A 14,463-nucleotide genomic window follows, 5' to 3' on the forward strand; every position below is an offset into this window, starting at 1 on the left:
CAAGCTATTTCAAGAAATAGAAAAAGAAGGAGCTCTTCCAAATTCATTCTATGAGGCCAACATCACTCTGATCCCAAAACCAGACAAAGACACTTCAAAGAAAGAAAACTACAGACCAATATCTCTAATGAACCTAGATGCAAAAATTCTCAATAAAATTCTGGCGAATCAAATACAAAAACATATCAAAAAACTTGTGCACCATGATCAAGTAGGATTCATCCCTGGGATGCAAGTCTGGTTCAATATACAGAAATCAATAAATGCTATTCACCACATCAATAGACTTAAAGACAAGAACCATATGATCATCTCGATAGATGCAGAAAAAGCATTTGACAAAGTACAGCATCCCTTTATGTTCAAAACACTAGAAAAACTAGGGATAACAGGAACTTACCTTGACATTGTAAAAGCTATCTATGCTAAGCCTCAGGCTAGCATCATCCTAAACGGAAAAAAACTGAAGGAATTCCCTCTAAAATCTGGAACAAGACAGGGATTCCCTCTCTCACCACTTCTATTCAATTTAGTTCTCGAAGTACTAGCCAGAGCAATTAGACAGACAAAAAAAATTAAAGGCATGAAAATAGAAAAAGAAGAAATTAAATTATCACTATTTGCGGATGACATGATAATATACTTAACAGACCAAAAGGGTCTACAAAGAAGCTGCTAGAGTTAATAAATGAATTCAGCAAAGTGGCAGGTTATAAAATCAACATGCATAAATCAAAGGCATTCCTGTATATCAACAACAAAACCTCTGAAATGGAAATAAGGAAAACCACTCCATTCACAATATCCTCAAAGAAAATAAGATAATTGGGAATCAACCTAACAAAAGAGGTGAAAGATTTATACAATGAAAACTACAGAACCCTAAAGAGAGAGATAGAAGAAGATCTCAGAAGATGGAAAAATATACCCTGTTCATGGATAGGCAGAACTAACATCATCAAAATGGCGATATTACCCAAAGTTCTCTACAGGTTTAATGTGATGCCAATCAAAATCCCAATGACATCTCTTGTAGAAATAGATAAAGCAATCATGAAATTCATATGGAAAAGCAAAAGACCCAGAATAGCAAAAGCAATTCTAAGCAGGAAGTGTGAATCTGGAGGTATAGCAATACCAGAGTTCAAACTGTACTACAAAGCAATGGTAACAAAAACAGCATGGTACTGGTACCAAAACAGGCAGGTGGACCAATGGTACAGAATAGAGGACACAGAGACTAATCCACAAAGTTACAACTATCTTATATTTGATAAAGGGGCTAAAAACATGCAATGGAGGAAGAATAGCATCTTCAACAAATGGTGCTGGGAAAATTGGAAATCCATATGCAACAAAATGAAATTGAATCCCTTTCTCTCACCATGCACAAAAGTTAACTCAAAATGGATCAAAGGGCTAGATATCAAATCAGAGATGCTGCGTCTGATAGAAGAAAAAGTTGGCTCCGATCTACATATTGTGGGATCCAGCTCCAAATTCCTTAATAGGACACCCATAGCACAAGAGTTAATAACAAGAATAAACAAATGGGACTTACTTAAACTAAAAAGTTTTTCTCAGCAAGATAAACAATAAAAGAGGTAAATAGAGAGCCTACATCCTGGGAACAAATTTTTACCCCTCACACCTCAGATAGAGCCCTAATATCCAGAATGTACAAAGAACTCAAAAAATTAAACAATAAGATAACAAATAATCCAATCAACAAATGGGCCAAGGACCTGAACAGACACTTCTCAGAGGAGGATATACAATCAATCAACAAGCACATGAAAAAATGCTCACCATCTGTAGCAGTCAGAGAAATGCAAATCAAAACCACCCTAAGATACCATCTCACTCCAGTAAGATTGGCAGCCATTATGAAGTCAAACAACAATAAGTGTTGGCGAGGATGTGGGGAAAAGGGTACACTTGTACACTGCTGGTGGGACTGCAAAATGGTGATGCCAATTTGGAAAGCAGTTTGGAGATTCCTGGGAAAGCTGGGAATGGATCCACCATATGACCCAGCTATCGCCCTTCTCGGACTATTCCCTGAGGACCTTAAAAGAGCGCACTATAGGGATACGGCCACATCAATGATTATAGCGGCACAATTCACAATAGTGGAACTAACCCAGATGCCCTTCAATAGATGAATGGATAAAAAAATGTGGCATCTATACACAATGGAGTATTATGCAGCACTAAGAAATGACAAAATCATAGAATTTGTAGGGTAATGGATGGCATTAGAGCAGATTATGCTAAGTGAAGCTAGCCAAGCCCTAAAAAACAAATGCCAAATGTCTTCTTTGATATAAAGAGAGCAACTAAGAACAGAACAGGAAGGAAGAGCATGAGGAAAAGATTAACAGTAAACAAAGACGAATGGGGGGAGAGAAAGGGAGAGAGAAGGGAAAGCATATGGAAATGGTAGGAGACCTTCAATGATACACAAAATTATAAGATGTTATGAGGGGCAAGGGGGGAGGGGGAAAAAGGGGGAGAGAATTGAACAACAGCAGAGGAGGTAGAGAGGGAAGATGGGAGGGGAGGGGAGGGGAGGGGGGATAGTAGGGGATAGGAAAGGTAGCAGAATACAACAGTCACTAATATGCCATTATGTAATAATGTGAGTATGTAACAGATGTGATTCTGCAATCTGTATTTGGAGTAAAAATGGGAGTTCAAAACCCAATTGAGTCTAATGTATGAAAGATGATATATCATGAGCTCTGTAATGTTTTGAACAATCAATAAAAAAAATAAGATAGTTGTAACTTTGTGGATTAGTCTCTGTGTCCTCTATTCTATACCATTGGTCCACCCGCCTGTTTTGGTACCAGTACCATGCTGTTTTTGTCACTATTGCTCTGTAATATAGTTTGAAATCTGGTATCGCTATACCGCCTGATTCACACTTCCTGCTTAGAATTGCTTTTGCTATTCTGGGTCTTTGTTTTTCCATAAGAATTTCATGATTGCTTTATCTATTTCTACAAGAAATGCCGTTGGGATTTTGATTGGCATTGCATTAAACCTATAGAGAACTTTTGGTAATATCGCCATTTTGATGATGTTAGTTCTGCGTATCCATGAACAGGGTATATTTTTCCATCTTCTGAGATCTTCTTCTACTTCTCTCTTTAGGGTTCTGTAGTTTTCATTGTATAAATCTTTCACCTCTTTTGTTAGGTTGATTCCCAAGTATTTTATTTTTTTTGAGGATATTGTGAATGGAGTGTTTTTCCTCATTTCCGTTTCAGAAGTTTTGTTGCTGATATACAGAAATTCCTTTGATTTATGTGTGTTGATTTTATATCCTGCCACTTTGCTTAATTCATTTATTAGTTCTAGTAGTTTCTTTGTAGACCCTTTTGGGTCTTCTAGGTATAGAATCATGTCGTCCGCAAATAGTGATAATTTAAGTTCTTCTTTTCCTATTTTTATGCCTTTAATTTCTTTTGTCTGTCTAATTGCTCTGGCTAGTATTTCAAGGACTAAATTAAATAGAAGTGGTGATAGAGTGCATCCCTGTCTTGTTCCAGATTTTAGAGGGAATGCCTTTAACTTTTGTCCATTCAGAATGATGCTAGCCTGAGGCTTAGCATAGATAGCTTTTACAATGTCAAGGTAAGTTCCTGTTATCCCTAGTTTTTCTAATGTTTTGAACATAAAGGGATGCTCTACTTTGTCAAATGCTTTTTCTGCATCTATCGAGATGATCATATGGTTCTTATCTTTAAGTCTATTGATGTGGTGAATAACATTTATTGATTTCCGTATATTGAACCAGACTTGCATCCCAGGGATGAATCCTACTTGATCATGGTGCACAATTTTTTTGATGTGCCTTTGTATCCGATTCGCCAGAATTTTATTGAGGATTTTTGCATCTAGGTTCATTAGAGATATTGGTCTGTAGTTTTCTTTCTTTGAAGTGTCTTTGTCTGGTTTTGGAATCAGGGTGATGTTGGCCTCATAGAATGAATTTGGAAGAGCTCCCTCTTTTTCTATTTCCTGAAATAACTTGAAAAATGTTGGTATTAATTCTTCTTTAAAGGTTTTGTAAAACTCCGCTGTATACCCATCCGGTCCTGGGCTTTTCTTGGTTGGTAGTCTTTTGATGGCTTCTTCAATTTCATCCATTGATATTGGTCTGTTCAAATTGTGGGTATCCTCCTGACTCAGTCTGGGCAAATCATATGACTTAAGAAATTTATCGATGTCTTCACTATCTTCTATTTTATTGGAATATAGGTTTTCAAAATAATTTCTAATTGTCTTCTGTATTTCTGTAGTGTCTGTTGTGATATTGCCTTTTTCATCCCGTATGTTAGTAATTTGAGTTCAATGAGAGAAATTCTAAGAGGTAGAATTGAATTGGTCCCAGGCTCTCAGTGGCCTTGGTCCAGGGAATGTGTAAGAGCAGCATTGCTGGGAGAAATTCTTGTCAGCTTGGAGTAAAAATCATAGGAAGGCGGACAGCACATCTGTACAGAACCCATGTCCCCCAGAAGTCTCTAACATGCAAGGTAAGAGAATAAAAATCTCAGCACCTGCAGGAGATAAGTACCCCAACCAGAACTGCTCCTGGCAGGAGCCATGTTTGTTGAGTTTAGATCCTCTCCTGGGAAGATGGCACAGGTCACATTTTCCCAAGACGTCCTCAGTGTACTCCATTATCCTGGCACAGTGAGCACTAATGTGTCCTGGTTTAGCCAAAAGGCAGGAGGGTTAAGGATTAGGACTCATTTTGGTGCCTATTGAACCATCCTGAACTGTTCTGGGGTCCCCAGTGTCTTGCTTCCTGGGGACAGGATCAAAGGGGGCAAATGCCATCCTCCTGTAAAGAAGAGATGCTTAAATATCTCTGAGAAAGAGACGTAGCCCACAGTGCTCAGCACGAGCCCAGAAGCCTGATGGCTTCCCTTCTGAGCAGTTACCTAGCTTGTGAAGGGCTCACTTTCCTGTGACCCTCGTCCACCTGTGCCTCTGGGAGGTACAAGGGGGCAAACCAGGTGTGCCACATTGAGAACCAGTTCTTCCCTGTGTCGGGAGAGATGTTTACATGGCTTCCTATCTGATTTGTAAACATCCTAAATTTGGTGCAAATCTAGTCCTCATAGAAGTTTCTTCTTTATCTTAACTCCTGCTGATAACAGGAAAAAAGCCTAGTAACTTGATCTTTCATTCAAATGCTACAAAGGTTCAAATCACAGGTGCATCTCCATTTGCAAAGAGAGAAAAAAACCTTTCTCTTACTTCCTCCTTCTCCTCCCTGAAAATCATTTACTTGATTTGGACTCTGAAATAATTTCCCAATTTGCTTCAGCAGGTCCCCTGGTAATGGCCAAGTACTTCATATTGGACCCACTTTTCTGACAATGAGTATATAAGCTTTGAACAAAATACAAAACAGCCCTTGAAGGAATTGGAGAGTGACCAAAGGAGAGTGTCTGCCAGGCCTGCAGGCACCAGGAAGGCTGTGTGGGTTCCTGCCTCCCTCTTCCATGGCCTTAAAAGAGCCCTGTAGGCTGCCGATGGAGTCACTGCGACTCAGGAAGAATCCCCTGCCTTACTGGCTTGAGAAATCAAAGCACAGTTTGGGGCAAGGAGGGTACCATTGTGGTTTAGATATGAGGTATCCCCAAAAGCAAGAATTTATAGCGGTGGCATGAACAGATTATGAGAGGTGAACCTAATCAGTGGGTTGATTCACTGACATGGATTAGCTGAGTGCTGAACTGTAGGCGGATGAGGTGTGGCTGGAAACGGTAGGTCCCTGGGGGCTTAGAGGTGTCTATCCCTGGGAGCAGAGCTCTCTACCTGCCATGGACTAAGCTGCTGTCCTCGGTCACACCTCCCACCATGTCATTCCGACTCTCTTCAGGCCAGAGCTGTGGAGTTGGCCAACCGTGGACTGAACTTCTGAAACCATGATCCCAAAGGAACTTCCCCCTCTAAGCTGTTCTTGTCAGGTCTTTTGGTCACAGAAATAGAAAGCTGACTAAAATGGGCACTTAGAATATGAGAAGAAAAATGATTAATAGAGTGTCACAGACAGGGAACCCCAGATTTGGAATAGGACCTCTACTTGAAGCTCCAGTCTGGACCTCCTGATAGGTGGCATTGAGGAGAAGCTAGCTGGCCACATGATTTGTGCCACCTTGAATACTTCAGGGACTAAATTTTATATAATGGAGTCAAATTAAATTTCCTCCAAAGTCTTTTTCAAAGAGGCTTAGTAAGTGGACAGCAGGGTCACCATAGCACAGGAGTGCTTCTCCTAAATGCCACCTATCAGGAGGTCCAGACTGGAGCTTCAAGTATGGGACTGGCTCCTCAGCGCGGGTCCCTTGCTCTTCAGTAGTCTCTGCTGACTCTGTGGCTGATCTTCAATGCATTTCTATTGCCTAGCTGCAGTATGACAGCTGTCCTGGATCTGGGCATTTAATGGACAATAAAAATGAGATCTTCTGCCTTCACTTTGACCTTCTGTCCCCAAAACGACACCTCCCAGATTTAGATTACTAGGCAGACCTTTGCATCTTGAGATTCTTTCTAGCATAATTTTTCATTGCTTCTTAATGAAACCTTTCTGTTTGTTGATTTTCCTAATGTGATATCACTCCTTCAGATTAACTTGTAACCAAAAGAAATATTCCAGCAGACAGAGTAGCCGCACCTGGTCCTGTCCTGCTGTTTACCTGTGATGATGCTTCAAGCTATTATTGGCCCTGTGCCTTCTGTCTCAGTGAAGTCACTTTGTATAAATATTGCAAAGTGCAGTGTTTGAAACAATCTTTACTTCAATGTAAAACATACAATATCTCTCTTCCTGTTACTTGGGCAGTATAAGAAATTCAATTGTTGAACAAAATATACTTTGAAATTCCTTTTGAAGTTAATATTCATGGAAATTTACTTTCAAAAATTAAAATATGTGCTGGTGGTGCATGCCTATAATCCCAGTGGCTCAGGAGGCTGAGACAGGAGGATCATGAGTTCAAAGCCAGCCTCAGCAAAAGAGACGCCCTAAGCAACTCAGGGAGACCCTATCTCTAAATAAAATCAAAATAGTCTGGGAATGTGACTCAGTGTTCAAGGGCTCCTGAGTTCAATCCCCTGTACCCACCCCCCCAAAATTTAAAATATGTGATTTGAATGTTTTCATCATGGTTTTTCCTCTTTGTTGAAACCTGCTTGTTGATTTTCAGACATTTGTCATTTGAGATATCCGACATCTGCTGCCCCCTTTTCTAGCCATGACTCTAAGGACCAATCTCCTTGTTGGGCAACATGTGAACCAAAGGATCCATTCCCCTACCTGTGCCCTGGAGTAGAAGGGCATGCTGGACCAGCACCTCCCAGTCCTCACTGAGGACTTCAGGTCCCTCAAGACACTGAGATTGGACTCCACTTTATGTCATTATTTAAATCATAGCCTTCAAAATAATGTTTCTTTGTCCTTGATTTAGCCAGATTAATGTATATTTTCTAAAACTGAAATGCCTAATTTAATCCTTAAACATTATTAATTAAAGTCAATATTTGTGTTACTTTATAAATCTGTGAACTCTAGTTAAATGAAATGAAGAAATTTATAACAGGTTAATTTCACCTTTGCAATTCAGTAGGTGTGAAGTGGGAATCTTCTTTGCATTCTTCTGTATAAAAAAGACCACTTCTCTGTGGGCAGAACATTACAAGATCTTGAATATTTTATAAAGTCCCTTACTGATTCCACAGTTAAAATAAAATTTTAAAAGTTTAATTAACAAACTTAAAAATGTTAGAATTTCTCAAAATCTCTGAGCAGTTACAACTATTCCTAATGGCTGTTGAAGCTACTGCCAACCAAATTATTGTCATGTGCCCTGTTTATTCTAAGTCCTCTGAGGTGTAAAACTGGGCCCTTAGCTCATAGGAGAGGAACTTGCAGGAGCATAGCAGTGGGACAGCGTGACAGCAGGAGCCCATGGGTCTGGGATTTCATGTTGGAAAGGACATTTTGATTAAAAAAATATAAACTGCTTTCTTCTGTTTTTTTCAGTTTTTTATTCTAGTTTGTTATATATGACAGCATAATGCATTACAATTCATATTACACATATAGAGCACATTTTTTATATCTCTGGGTGTATACAAAGTATATTCACACCATTCGTGTCTTCATACATATACTTAGGGTAATGATGTCCATCTCATTCCACCATCTTTTTTACACCCCTTGCCCCCTCCCTTCACCTACCTCCCCTCTGCCCTATCTAGAGTTCATCTAATTTTATCATGCTCCTCCTCCCAACCCCACTATGAATCAGCCTCCTTATACCAGAGAAAACATTCGCCATTTAGTTTTTTGAAATTGGCTAATTTCACTTAGTATTATATTCTCCAACACCATCCATTTACCTGCAAATGCCATGATTTTATTCTCTTTTACTACTGAGTAACATTCCATTGTGTATATATGCCACATTTTCTTTATTCATTCATCTTCTGATGGGCATCTACTTTGACTTCACAGTTTAGCTATTGTGAATTGTGCTGCTATAAGCATTGATGTGGCTGTGTCCCAAGTCCTTTGGGTATAGACCGAGGAGAGGGATAGATGTGTCAAATGGTGGTTCCATTCCCAGTTTTCCAAGGAATCTCCATACTGCTTTCCATATTGGCTGCACCAATTTGCAGTCCCACCAGCAATGGATGAGTGTGCCTTTTTCCCCACATCCTCGCCAACACTAATTGTTGTTTGTATTCATAATAGCTGCCTTTCTGACTGGGAGTTAGATAAAATCTTAGAGTAGTTTTGATTTGTATTTCTCTATAGCTAGAAATGTTGAACATTTTTTTCATATATTGGTTGATTGACTGTATCTCTCCTTCTGAGAAGTGTCTGTTCAGTTCCTTGGCCCATTTATGGATTGGGTTATTTTTTATTTTGGTGGTTAGCTTTTTGAGTTCTTGGTATACCCTAGAGATTGGTGCTCTATCTGATGTGCAAGTGGCAAAAATTTACTCCCAAGCTGTAGGCTCTCTATTCACCTCACTGATTGCTTTTTTTTCCTGAGAAGAAGCTTTTTAGTTTGGATCCATCCCATTTATTAATTTTTCATATTAATTCTTGTGCTATAGGAGTCTTATTAAGGAAATAGGGGCCTAGTCTGATATGATGGAGGTTTGGGCCGACTTTTTCTTCTATTAGACTCAGGGTCTCTGGTTTAATTCCTAGGTCCTTGATCCAGTTTGAGTTGAGTTTTGTGCATGGTGAGAGATAGGGGTTTAATTTCACTTTGTTGTATGTAGATTTCCAATTTTCCCTGCACCATTTTTTGAAGAAGCTATCTTTTCTCCAATGTACGTTTTTGGCAACTTTGCCTAATATAAGATAATTGTAATTCTGTAGGTTAGTCTCTGTGTCCACTATTCTGTACCATTGGTCTACCAGTCGATTTTGGTGCCATTACCATGCTGTTTTTGCTCTGCAGTATACTTTAAGGTCTGGTATAGTGATGCCACCTGCTTCACTCTTCTTGCTAATGATTGCTTCATGATTGCTTTTTTGTTCTGTGAGGAAGGTCATTGGGATTTTGGTTGGAATTACATTAAATCTGTATAGTGCTTTCAGTAATATGGTCATTTTGACAATATTAATGCTGTCTATCCAAGAACAAGGAATATCTTTCCATCTTCTATAGTTTTCTTTAATTTCTTTCTTTAGCATTCTGTAGTTTTCATTGTAGAGGTCTCTTACTTCTTTTGTTAGGTTCATTCCCACTTTTTTTTTTGAGGCAATTGTAAATGGGGTAGTTTTCTTCATTTCCCTTTGAGAGGATTTGTCACTGATACACAGAAATGACTTTGGTTTATGAGTGTTTGGTCACAATGTACAGAAATGGTGAATTCAGTCATTATCTCCAATATACTTAGTATGTTTGTAAAAGGGTTTACAGTTTCTGATGATGGACAAAGAACCAGGGTGAGGAGTAGGATGATATGCTGAGGATTAGGAGGCGAGGATATAGAGTTGCTATATCTTAGGGAGGGTGAAAGAGAAATCTAAAGAGGAAGATTAGTAGCAGGAAAAGGGAGAGAAAGTAATTGGGTAGACAAGTGAGAAGACAGTGGAGTACATAAGACAGACCACATATATATTAATAAAAATATTTTTAAAATGTTAAAATAGCAGAGATTGGTGGAAATAATAAAAAATAAAAAAGAATATACAACACAACTGTAATATACTATTCAGACATCCCAGTCTTCAAAATCCTAATTCATGCAAAGTACTTGGTTTCCCATATGTTAGGGATGTGAGGGCAGGAGAAAGGAGAGGGAGAGGGCAAAAAATCTTGAAGGAAGACAGGGCGTGTTTTGGCTGGAGGTCAGTATCTTTCCTGCTTCCCTTCTCATACAGTAGGTGGGGTCATCTGCTTTTAGCTGGTTTCTCCTCCATCAGGATGAACCTGGGTGTCACTGTGCTGGGTTAGCAGCTGCTGGGACAAGGGGGAGTTAGAAACTGGGTACCTGGAAGATGGTGACGAAGGTGACCCAACATGGAGGCTCCTGCTTTTAGGAGTGGAGTGTCAGGTCAGGTGGGGGGAGCCGGGCGATGCCGTTGGACGATGAGTTCAGGGATGTGGCTTGCAGTGTCTGCTGACTTCAGAGTTGTATGAAGTTTCCAGGTGCAGGCAGGCTGCTTATAGGGGACTATGTCTGCTGCTGCAGAGTCCCAAGGTGGCGGTGACCAGGGGAGCCCCAGGTTGGTAGATGGGGGTCCATACAGGAATGGAAGCTGGAGTTCCTGCATGTGGAAAGCCTGGTTGTCCAGCGTCCGTGATTTCTGCTCGGGTGTGTGGCCAAAAGTTCTGTGCGGGTGTTGATGGTCCCACTTGGGTACCCAGTAATCCTGCTTGGGCAAGAAGTCAGGAGACGTACTCTGACGCTGAGGCCTGGAGCCCTGGATGGGCCAGTGGCCATGATTCCCATGTGGGTGCAGGAATGTCGCTCACAGAGAAGCAGTATTCCCACTACTTGAGTCCCAGGTCAGGAGCAACACAGAATGCTGCCACTCTCTGGCCTGCCATCCTGGATCTCCCTAAACTATTTTTTCTATGTAGAGTACCAGCAGGACCGAGGGGCCGTGTTTGAAAAGATAGTGTCTACCCATGGTCACTGTGCTAATGAAGAACCAGATGCAATTCCCCCGCTGACTGTGATCTGGTCCCTTTATTGAACGGCCTTCCATCCCCTCCCGCTGTTCTTCCCCGTCCCCCGTGACCACTCTTGCATTCCACTCTTCTATGATTGACTGTTAGTTTCCACAGTGAGAACAGGTGGGGTTTGTTTCTCTGGGTATGACTGGTTTCACTTAGCACAATGACCTCTAGCTCCATCCATCTTCAAATGACAGGATTTCATTCTTGGTTATGACTGAATAATATTCCATTGCATATATGGCACACAGAAGACTCCAAAATCCCCAACACAAAAAAAAAGTGATTAAAATTCCAAGAGATGGACGTGCTTATCGCCCTGATTTGAATATTACACCGTCTATGCATGTATTAAACAGCCACAATGTACTCCATAAAGATGGACAAATATCATGTCTCAAGAAAATTATTTTTAATGGAGTTTTAATGACCCCACATGCACATGATCATAATATTGTGTAATTTTCAACACACTTACGCACACAGACTGTGACAATGCCCCATGACATAAATAAAAGATCATTAGTCTTAATGCATGTGAAAATTTAAATAGCAAGAGACGAGTGGCATCCTTTCATTCCAACTGCAGGGTGGAGATGAAAACGGGATCATCCCCAGCCTTGCCCGTTGAAAGTCATATTTCCCATCTCAGCAGGTTTCTCCAGCTTGAGGGATGCCTAGGTTTTTTTTCTTTTTAAGGAATAAATGATAATTTATAAAGCCAACAAAAAGTATGTAGCACTGGGTTTGCGTGACCTCAAGGGGGCAAGGCACTGCTGCAGAGTGACAGCACTGTCCCCTCCCCTCCAATCCAGAGCTGGGTGCTGCCTCTGAAACCTTCCTTCCTCCACCGTCCAGTGCAGCGGGAGGAAAGTGTTGGGGAATCACTCTGTGACTAGTCCTTCATTCAGTGTGTAATCGTGAAATTAAAGGAGGAAGAAACCTCTCCCCCTGTTTAATCAACCACAGAAAACACTCTCCGAGTTCTCTTCAAAAGGCCATTCCTTCCCCCGCCAGCATGCTCTTCTGCCAGTTGTCACTTCTGATTAGACTTCCCATCAAAAGGTCACCGAGAGGCCCTGTGAAGCGCCCCAAGTAAAGGCTTAGATAATGACAGCATCCGTGCCTCTCAGAAAGCTCCGAGAAAGGAATTTGAATGTTTCCAACAACAGAAAAATGATCAATGCTTGAGGAGACAGATGTTTACCCTGATCTAAACATTGTACAAGGTATACATGACCAAACCATCACCCAGTTCCCCATACATATGTACGGTTCTCTGGTTTTATGTATCAGTTAGAAATTTAAAAAATTAAAGGGAAAGCACTGTGCCTGTAAAAGAGACAGATATGTTTCCATATGAAGAGTGGAACATGTGCTCCCTGTGCCTGGGGTCTGCGCTGGAGAGGAATTCCTTCTCCTGCCCCAGAGAGAAGCAGAGACCCCACGTGGCAGGAACTTGGCACACTCCCAGAGTTGGTTCTGAAGCCAGCCCCCAGACACCCAGTCTCCACACAGCAGAGGGCCCTCCTCCCACCCCCATTCCTGCTGAATCACACAGTACCCCTGCTGGGCCCCCACTCTCTCTTGATCTTCTCCTTCAGCCACTTTTGTGACTATGTTTTCTATTTAATCCATCTTCCTATTTGTAGCTATTTGCCATACTTGAGGTCTTCAGCATACGTCTCATTGGGATGTGCCTTATTTATGAGTTGCTGATGTGGGGAAAGTGCTTTCTCATGTACATGTTCCCATGCTCCCCCCAGGCCAGAGCCTAATTTGGCTGTGTTTCTTGGGGTGGCTGCAGGGGCCCAGCTGTCATGTCCTAACTGTGATAAGCCCCCTACCACCACACCAAGTTGTCCCTCCACACGTAAATACATCCATTCCCAACACACTCCTAAGGCATTTCATTGTTGACCAGAAATAAGAATCTGTGCTTGAAAATGAACTCGGGTCTGCTCCTTCTTTTATTCGTTTGAAGGCAGTATTTATTGCATAGTGTTCTACATAGTAGGAACCCATCTTTGTATTAGTTTCTTATTGCTGCTGTAACAAAGTTCCACAACCTTCATGAAGAATAACACCACTGGTTCACTATCTTAGAGTGCTAAAGCTCAGAAGTCTGAAATAGGTCTCTGAACCAAAATCAAGGTGATAGCCAGGGCTTCTTCCCTGGAGAAGCTCTAGGGGACAATTTGCTCCTAGCTGGTCTGGGCTTGGGGCCCTTTACTCCATCTTTATAGACAGCAGCATATTATCTTCCAATCTCTTTTGCACTCTGACAAACTCTTCTATACCTCTCTTCCACGTTCAATAACCTCTATGATTTCACTGGACCTTCCAACGACTACTTAGGGTCCCCTGGGGAGCACCCTTAATTCCATCTACAGCCTCCCTTCCCCTTTGCCACATCACACTACATATTCTCATGTCTGGGATTATGATACGGACATATTGTGAGGGGATATTTTTTCTGCCCACCCCAATCTTTGTGGCTGCCTTGGAATTGTCATATTTCTACATACAAATTAATGTTACTGGAGTGATCCACGGCTCAGTGTTTCTTTGTGTTCTTTTGCCTGTGTACAGGTTCCTGCTTGACAGAGTCACCACAAACGGCTGCTACCATTGTCATTGCAAGATGCTTCTCATGGCCACATCTTCTTCATGTTCCTGTTGGACCCGATTCTCTCTAGCTCACTGGCTTCAGGTGTCCTGGAGACCTGATTTCCTCACTTGAGCTGTGGCAGGTGCATTGTCACAGATATTAACATGCGACACAGACTCTTTCAGAGTCGACTTCAGGGGGTCAATTTTAGCACTGTGCTAAAATTATGGTTCTTAAGGGTTCTGCTGAGGCCCGCTTAATTTTACTGAATTGTAATTTACCAGAAACAGTGGCAAATTACAGAAGATGTGGTCGAGCACCTGGGCAGTCTAATCAGGGTGATGGAGGAAGACGGTGTTAGGGAAACCTGCTCATTAATTTCAAAAAATGTGTATTGAAAAGTTATTTTTTTTTCTCTGATGACCAGTAGTGATGTTCCACTGGGGAATGATTGCATCTTCCTGTTCATGGGGGAGAAGGGGATACCTGAGCACACCGTCACCGTCGCTGACAGCATCATTACATGGCACAAGCACTACCGGTCTTTCAAATTCTCTGCATCTTCACATCTGCTTTCTGCTACCCACTTTCTTTCCCTCTGACTAAACAAAAGTCCTGATATTT

This window comes from Spermophilus citellus, assembly GCF_964194105.1.
Source record: "Spermophilus citellus genome assembly, chromosome: 1".
NCBI classification, from domain to species: Eukaryota; Metazoa; Chordata; class Mammalia; order Rodentia; family Sciuridae; genus Spermophilus; species Spermophilus citellus.